The sequence below is a fragment of the Notamacropus eugenii genome, chromosome Y (assembly GCF_028372415.1).
Source record: "Notamacropus eugenii isolate mMacEug1 chromosome Y, mMacEug1.pri_v2, whole genome shotgun sequence".
Lineage (NCBI taxonomy): Eukaryota > Metazoa > Chordata > Mammalia > Diprotodontia > Macropodidae > Notamacropus > Notamacropus eugenii.
Genome location: NC_092880.1, coordinates 6,797,052 through 6,805,798, shown reverse-complemented (window position 1 = coordinate 6,805,798; position 8,747 = coordinate 6,797,052). Strand labels below are relative to the sequence as shown.

The 8,747-nt window shown below is 35.3% G+C and overlaps 1 pseudogene; it reads left to right on the top strand.

Moving 5' to 3' along the window:
* The first annotated feature begins 5,985 nt into the window (after positions 1-5,985).
* On the top strand, positions 5,986-6,913 carry LOC140516811 (olfactory receptor 4C46-like; annotated as a pseudogene).
* Positions 6,914-8,747: the final 1,834 nt, after the last annotated feature.

Sequence of the window (8,747 nt, the reverse complement as noted above, 5' to 3'; positions counted from 1 at the left end):
TTATTATTTTAAAGAATAGCTCTCTCCCTGTCTTACTCATGATGGAAATGTAGAAGATACTCATAGGTATAGTTCCACTGTTGATCAGCATGAGAACTCTGACCTGCTTCCTTTCAGTTCTGGGCTCCTTTGCCCCTTCCTGAATACCCTAGAGGTTCCATCCCCAGTCCAATTCCTTGATTCCATAATAGGTTCACCATATTGATGCTAGACTTAGTGTGAGTATCCAACTGCTTTAGGCCTATTGCAGTTCAGAATTCCTGAATTCAAGTGACCCACCAGCCTCACCTTCAAAAGTAGTAAGGACTACAAGGGTGCATATTCTGACAAAAGTTCCTTTTTCTATTGATTTTACCATCCACAAATTAGCCCCTTCCTCAATGTATCTTTTCTGGTTCCTTCATTTTTTCCCTTGGGTCATATTGATTTTCTTCCTTCCCCATATATGATGGGCGTAAGCTATATAGACTGATACCTGACCCATCCCCCCCAAAACACCTGACCCTTGAATGCATTAATATACGTATTTATTTTAGTGTCCTTCTCAAGAGTATTTCCTAACCCTAAACAATATGTTAGGTTAGCTTCTTGGAATGGCCAGACCTGTGGTTGAAAATAGCCTGTTCCATTCTACCAGTAGCATGAGGAGACTGGGACAATTCAGGTTACCCTAGGAAAGGCCATGTGATTGACTTTTGAATTCCACCTCACTCAAAATTTTATTCCATGTATACCAACTTTATATACCTAATGTCGGTTTCTCTTCTTGAGTTTGATTTGACTGTTCACATTTTAGGTCCCTTCCTTTTTTATCTACCTTTCTAATCTACCTATCCTTACCTTATCTACCTATCCATCAATTTATTTCATTCACTTGTGTATTTGTTTATTAGTTTATCTATTCATACATTTATTTGTTCATATATTCACTCATTTTCTTGTTCATACATCTATCTGTTCATTCATTTGTGTTTATATATTTATTTATGCATTCATCAATTTCTTTTTGTCTTCAGTGTTTTTTTTTTCCTATATCAAGCTATGTTTCAGATACTAAGTACGTATCTCTCTTTTCTAAGATCATGATGGGTATTGATCAATGGGCTACTTATACTGTCTCAAGTAAATGTATTGTTTTGACACCTGAAACCTTCAGAAAAAATTTCCATATCTCCTTACAGAAATCAGCTTTAGTGTTTTCAGACTCCTAGATCAAGGCCTGGTCTTCCTCATTCTGTCAAAGAACCATTTATTAACATAGTCTGTGATGTACCTCTTCCATACCCACAGATCCCCTAGAAATGCTACACTAGACTAGATGGGTATAACTTAAAATTATAACTCATAAAACCTTAGCAAAATGTGAAATTTTGCCAACTAGCTTATTTCTTAAGAGCAATTCAATATAACAGCAGAAACAATAATAATAAAATATTCCCCCATCTCTGAAGAACATATGTCGTATATTCTCCCACAGGCTATTACCAATATGGAGGCAACAGTTGTGAAGCACATTCAAGGCAGTCGAAAAGTGATTATACATTTGCCAACAAATCATACATACATATGGGGAAGACACATAAGGAACATGTGGCCAGAGACCTCGTATTCAGTCATACGTCACAAGTGCAGAGGACAAGTTTGAATACAGAGAATGTGTTCATGTGAGGTACATTTTCTATTGTTATTAAATTGGGTGCATAGTGTTTCTTTTAGGCATCATTTCACTCATCAATCAATGACTCCACTGACAAGCGCTTATTTAGAATCTTTGTGGTGGGGAGGCATTTGGACAGAATTTGACAGTCAAACCTTAACACTCTCGTGGCACCTGCTCGGATTGTTGAGAGTAAAAATGGCATAGGCTAAAATTATCCACAAGAAGATTTATCTCTTAGTCAGTTGTGAATGTCATTTTGGGGGAGAATTATAAAAGAAATGTTTTAAGATGTTTGTAAAGGACTCCTTAGAACTCAAGGAAGCTATTGAAAACTTCTAATCATTTGTTTTTAGCCTCTGATCAAAGCAAATAGATAGGTAGACAGATACATAGATAGATGTAGATATCTATTATTTTATCTATGTATATATGATAAATTGGAGATAAAATGGAGGAAAGGGGTTATTATTAAGGGAGGTACTTCTTGTAGAAGGTAAGATTTTAGGTGGGACCTGAAGAAGTCATGGTATCCAGGAACTGGAAAGAGGGAGAAAATCCAAAACATTGGGAGACAATAATTGAAAATGCCTGGAATCAAAAGACAGACTGTCCTTTGTGAGGAAAAGCAAGAAAGGAAGTGTCATTGGAATGCAGAGCACATGAAGGGAAGCAATCATTAAGAACATTGGAAAAGTAGAATGGAGATCAGTTATAAATAAATGACATTTAAAGTCATTCAAAAAATTTTAATATGCACTCGTAGGAGTAATAGGGAGGGTGACATGCTCTGATTTGCCATTTAGGAAGATCATTTTGACAGCTGAGAGGCGGATGAACTGAAATGAAGAGAGATCTGAAGCACAGCCCAACCAACAGGTTTCCACAATAATGCAGGCATGAGGGCATATGAGTGTGGACCCGACTGATACCAGTATAAGAGGAAAAAAGTTAAACAATCAGACCATATATTTGATGAGAAGGATATCATGGGGTGAGGAGGTTGAGGGTAGAGGGGAAAACTTGGAAATAGTCACTTATGGAGAGAGAAACAGTGAGTTGATGGAAGAAAAGAACTATTGCCTTCCCATAGTGACAGCACAGTTAAGTTTATGTTACATAAATTTATAGTGCACTCAGTGAGAAGCATATTCCTTCCTCTGCTAAGGATTTCATACACACACACAGAGGAGAGACAGACAGACATATGTACATATATACTTATATATACGCATATACATATATACATGCATACAGACATATATATTTTATTATTATCTTTCAAGAGTACAACTACAGTTATTTTGTAGGTTCATCTTTGCTGGTCTGTTAATAAAAAGGACAAACACTCCCAAGAATCCTGTCATCCCAAAAGATTTCAGGGTACAACAGATATAATTTTTGGTATTTGTTGAAAGTCAGGGAGTTGCCTCTGAAATAATAAACTCAATAATATCCTTCAAGATCCTTATCAAGTCCTCTGCTTGTCATGAAACATTTCTTTATTCTCCTTTTGAAAATCATCATATCCTTCTCCAGTTTTCCTAGAATGCTTAGCATGGATCTCTTTTGCTTTTTCACATTCTACTATATATTTATCTTTGTATAAGAGTTAGACATTAACTTGATTATAATTTCTGAAAAGAGCTAATTTATTGTCTTTAAGCTTCATAGTTCCTTGGTTTAAGCCAGTGATTTTATCGTGGTAGATGCTTAATAGTTTGTAGAATTTTATTAAATATGAAGGAATTATCTGAAGACTGAATCAGTCTATTAAAATTTTTTTACCTCCTTTATTATGAGAAGTAAGTGATAAACGCGAAGTTAAAAATATGTCAGCGTTTTCAAAGTTCCTCTCCAATGTTCAATTAACATGAAGTTTAATTGTGTATTTAATTAGATACACATTAGATATACCTGTATCTAATTAGGGAGTAGGGCCCATGAGGTCTCATTACTGCAGAATATGCTGCTTCACAGAATGTATTCCCAAACACAATACATGAAAAAACTTTTGAAGCTCCAGAGAAAGGCATTTTACAAAGGTGCCAGAGAGAATAGATTTATTAACCAACAGAGACTTACTGTAAATGAGCCTGTCAGAACTTTCCTGGAGGTACTTTCTCTTCTCACTGGATCAGCCTACACCAGCTGTCTGGGTATCTGGAATTGAATCCCAGTCCAAAGGCCTCATAGGTGAGACTTCTGTGTCAGTGAGGCTAATTATATTGACTCAAGATTTAGGGTATGTTTTCACAGTAACTGGCTTGATCTTTTTTATTGGGAGTAAGCCATCACTGTCATCATACACCATTATCATTGTCAAACTTTTGCTGATCCTTTCAAAATAGGTTATTGTACTTTCTTAATAAACTCATGGAAACTAGTCTGGAGATAGGTGAGCAGATTTGTTCTAGATACAGTCAGAATCTATTTGCTCTTTCTGAGAAATAATGTACTTATTTATGGAATTTGGTATTTTTCAAGTTTAGTTTTTCTAACTCCCCAAAGTCAGTGCTTTTCCTATCACATATGACTCTTCACCTTTGCTCCCACCCTGAACCTCATATATCCAGCCAGCCACAATCATTGAATAAAAACATTTAATTTCATCTTATTTTTTCCTGTTATCTATATTCTTCAGCATTTCGTAGTAGAAATAACATTAAAATAGGAATTGAAAAATATTCAAATCTCAAGGCCACCATATGCTATCAATAAACCCCGGGAAAAATCATTTTAGCTTTCTGGGTGTCAAGTTCTAGTTACTCCTCTGTAGTTACGGAACAAGTAGCCATGAGACAGCCAATTTGGAACTGTAAGGGACTTTAGTGGTCTTGGGTGGTCTACTTCTATGATGTTACAGTTGGTGAAATTGAGATACACAGGGATTAAGTGACTTTCTGAAGGTCACAAAGATATTATATATCCAATATAAGAGTCACACTCAGATAGTTCAAGTCTAACAACATTTTGATATCCAATTCATCTCAATTCCCCCCTTCCCCACCCACTCCTGAACCTGCAGTTCAGTGAGAATATATTTAAAGTATAATTTCCTCACCAGTAACTTAAGTTATCATGGAAATGAGTGAATTATTAGTTTTTTCAACAAATACCTTGGTGGCATAGATTCAGAATTGAGTAAGAAGCCAGTGATTTTTACTTTTGTTGATTCTACTGAAGGAGGATGCAAATGGATCACTATGATTTTGTTCTGCTGAGTATACAAATTGAGTACTTGAGCAGGATTATGAAAGTAAGGAAAACAAACAACCAACTTCAGAATTCATTCAAACATCCTCTTCAATCCTTTAAAATGCCAAACTACTAACTCAGCACAATTCTTCTACTAGTCAGTTGGTTGTATGTTTGTAATTAGCTAGGACTGAATTAGCTAGGAATACTTTATCAGTCATTTGTCTATATCTTCATTTTTATTTAACTGCAGAACAAGTTGGAGATAGGAGTTGCTGGGCAACAACCCATAAGTAAAACCTGTGACTTGGCTTTCCAGTCCTCTACCAAAGTGATTCAAAGCACCAAAGGCAAGACATCTTAAATTTATTTAGCAGCTATATTACCATATGAATGCCTGGTGCTTGAAAAAAACAGTTGCCATACAGGTTCCTTATTTTACATAATAAATATGATCTAGCAAAGCTGGATATGCAATTTTCATTTTCTAAATTAAATCTTATTTTGAACTTCAATTCCATTGAAAATCTAATATTATTTCCTTATGCAGGAAAATAATAATAGTAGGAATAACTGCCACTTATATAATGCTCTATGGTTTGCAAAGAGCCATAAAATATTATTTTATATTAGAATAACTCTGGCAGGAAGTTTTTTTATTGCCCTCTTCTCACAAATGAGGCAAATGGAGATTAAATAACAAACCCAAGGATACACAACTAGTAAGTCTCTTAGGCAAGATTTGAACTCAGATCTTCCTTGGAAAAGAGGGTAGGGGCACCTGTGAATAATGAGTTATAAAATTTTCATAAGAAATATGGAGACTTTTATGGCATTGCAAATAAAGAAAAATAAAAAAGGTGACTCCTTTTTTTAGTATATGTATGTTATAATTTTGTGTGTAACTATTGGTATGTGCTTGGATAATTATTGATGACTATCTATGTGTGTGATTAATTATAAATAAATAATATGTCTTCTCACTTACTTTACAGGCATACTGTGCAAAGAAATTCGCCACTACAGTTGGAATGTGAGTGTTAACAAGACTGGATCTACATTCATAATGATCTACATTTTCAAAAGATTCTCACATTTCTATTGAGTTCAGAATTTTTTTTGAATATCAGATGGAAAATAGGAATAATGTTACTGAGTTCATTCTACAGGTCTTATAAGCAGTCCTGAGTTTCAGAATATCCTCTTTGTTTTATTTTTAATTATCTACATTGTCACTGTGGTGGGTAATGTACTCATTTTGATCGCCATCACTTCCAACCAGACTCTGTGCTCCCCAGTGTACTTTTTCCTGGCTTTCTTGTCTTTAATAGATGCATGCTATTCAACAACAATTGTCCCCAAAATGCTTGCTGATTTGCTCTTTGAGAGGAAAGCAATTTTCTTCAATGGATGCATGATTCAGATGTTTGTGGAACATTTCTTCGGTGCCTCTGAGATTGTTGTCCTCATAGTAATGGCCTTTGACAGGTATGTAGCCATCTGCAAACCCTTGCACTTTACAACAATAATGAACCACCGCCTTTTCTGGAACCTGGTAGGTTTGGCTTGGACAGTGGGCTTCCTACATTCAATGGGACAGATTCTTACCACATTCTGGCTTCCCTTCTGTGGGCCCAATGTCATAGACCACTTTATGTGTGACATTATTCCCTTGATCCAGCTTGCCTCCACAGACACTCTTTTCATTGGTCTACTAATTGCTGTTAATGGAGGATTAATTTCTAGGATTAGTTTTATTGTTTTAATGACATCCCATGTTGTCATACTTCATTCTCTGAAAAGTTACAGCTCTGCAGGGAGACGCAAGGCGCTCTCCACTTGTATCTCCCACGTAACTGTGGTCTTCTTACATTTGTCCCCTGTATTTTCATGTATCTTCGACCTGTGACCACCTTCCCAGTGGATCAAGGTGTAACAGTATTTTATATTCTCTTCACTCCCATGTTAAACCCCTTTATCTACACCGTGAGGAATTCAGAGGTGAAACATGCCATGAAGAAGTTATGGAGTAGAAAAGTGATTTCAGGGCATAAATGATCTCGTATATAAATGATATTAATGCCCAAAGACTTGCAAGATTTATATGAAATCTTTAGTTAAATATCCATATAAGGTAAAATAATCTGAGGAATCATTATCTTAGGATAAGGTAGAGATATAGATTCTCATTTCTTCTAAATATTCAGCCTTACTATCCATTCATCCTTTAGTTCCCATTGTGAACTCAAGTATTTGCATCCTAGTAAATGGTAAATAAAATGAAAGAGAACGTGGTGCCTATTAAATCATTCCACTTGTCTAGTCCAACAGTTCATGAATATATAAGGGTGTTCAAATTGTTGCCTTTTATTTCCTTTTCTTAATGAATGACAAACAAACAAACAAAAATATATTCTGACAAATATTCGATGAGAAGTGTTTAGATACTTTTTATTTTTTTGGTTAAGTACTAGATATTGTGGCAATGTCTTTCCCTCATAAATTTAAGGTGTATGACTATAAAATGAGCTGATATTCTTGTTAACGCTTCTTAGAAACATCATGCTCATATGTCAACATTTTCAAAGATGTCAAATATGATCCAACCTATGATTTTTTTTGAAAAAAGACAAAAATCATTTGGATACAATTATGACAAATAATAAGAGGAGGGGAATTTATGGCTGCAGAGACGGGATCTTAGATTTAGAGCTGGAAGAGACTTTAACAACAATCTGTTACTTTTACAAATGAGGATACTGAAACAGAGAGGATAAATACCTTGCCTAGGAATAAACAGTTACTAACACAACATTTGAACCCAGGACTTTCTGATTCAAAGTTCATTTGACAATTATTTTAAATTCCAAATTTAACAATTTGGAGAATGTGTTTGGAAGGATCATAATTTACTGCCAAGTAGTAATTATATTATTATTCTTATATGTTTGCAAAACAGGAGCCTAGGTGTGCTCAACATTGATAGTTTCATTGAAATAGAGATATAGCCTAATAAGAGGAAAGATTTTAATTTTTAAATGGAACTGTTATACTATTGATGTGGACACTCCTGCACTGATGGAGATAACAATTCACATATTTCTCACCATCCAGGATATTCATGGCTAATGTAGGCACTGTGGATATCACACTGGTGCATTTAGGGTTAGGGTTTTTCTCTTACAGGGTAACATAATGTAGTAGATAGAAAGGAAAACCTGGATTCAAATCCTATCTCTGACAAGTTTGGTTTATTGCCTTGGATAAGTACTTAATCTCTCATTTCTTTGGGAAAGTATTTGAAAATATGAACTACAGAAAAGTCATTGATTGGAAACTCCAGACTTGGGTCAAAAACAATAAAGCATTTCAATTACTTCAGGAAGAGATGAAATTTCAGAATCTTTAAATTAATCTTATTAAATAAAAAATCTACATATGGATAATATGGGTATGGATAATATGGCAACAAAGTTATCAGCCTCATTGTCTTCCTGAATCATCAAAGACCAGCGGCAGGACAAAAATCCTGGTGATGTCCCAGGATTCAGTGGATGACCTTGATATCTTTGATATTTGATCAATCCAAGCTATTGGAATAAATTGGTCTTATCTGTCCATTCAACCAGAGAAAGTCTTCACATTCCCCTAACTCATTGACAGGTTTGAAGCCTGTTGGTTACCTTCAAGTTGGTTTAGACAAAATGATTTACCAGGATGTGGCCTCTGTACATGATACAGGTTCTTGGAGGCATAAATGAGAGTTGGGTGAATCAGGTGGACCCTAATGGTTAATGAGAATCCCTGAAAAGGGTTTAGCAAGCCTTCTTGTTAGAGGCTTTAGTCTTCCTGAATACTCTATACATCCCACATTCAGTGCTTTCCTCCAGCA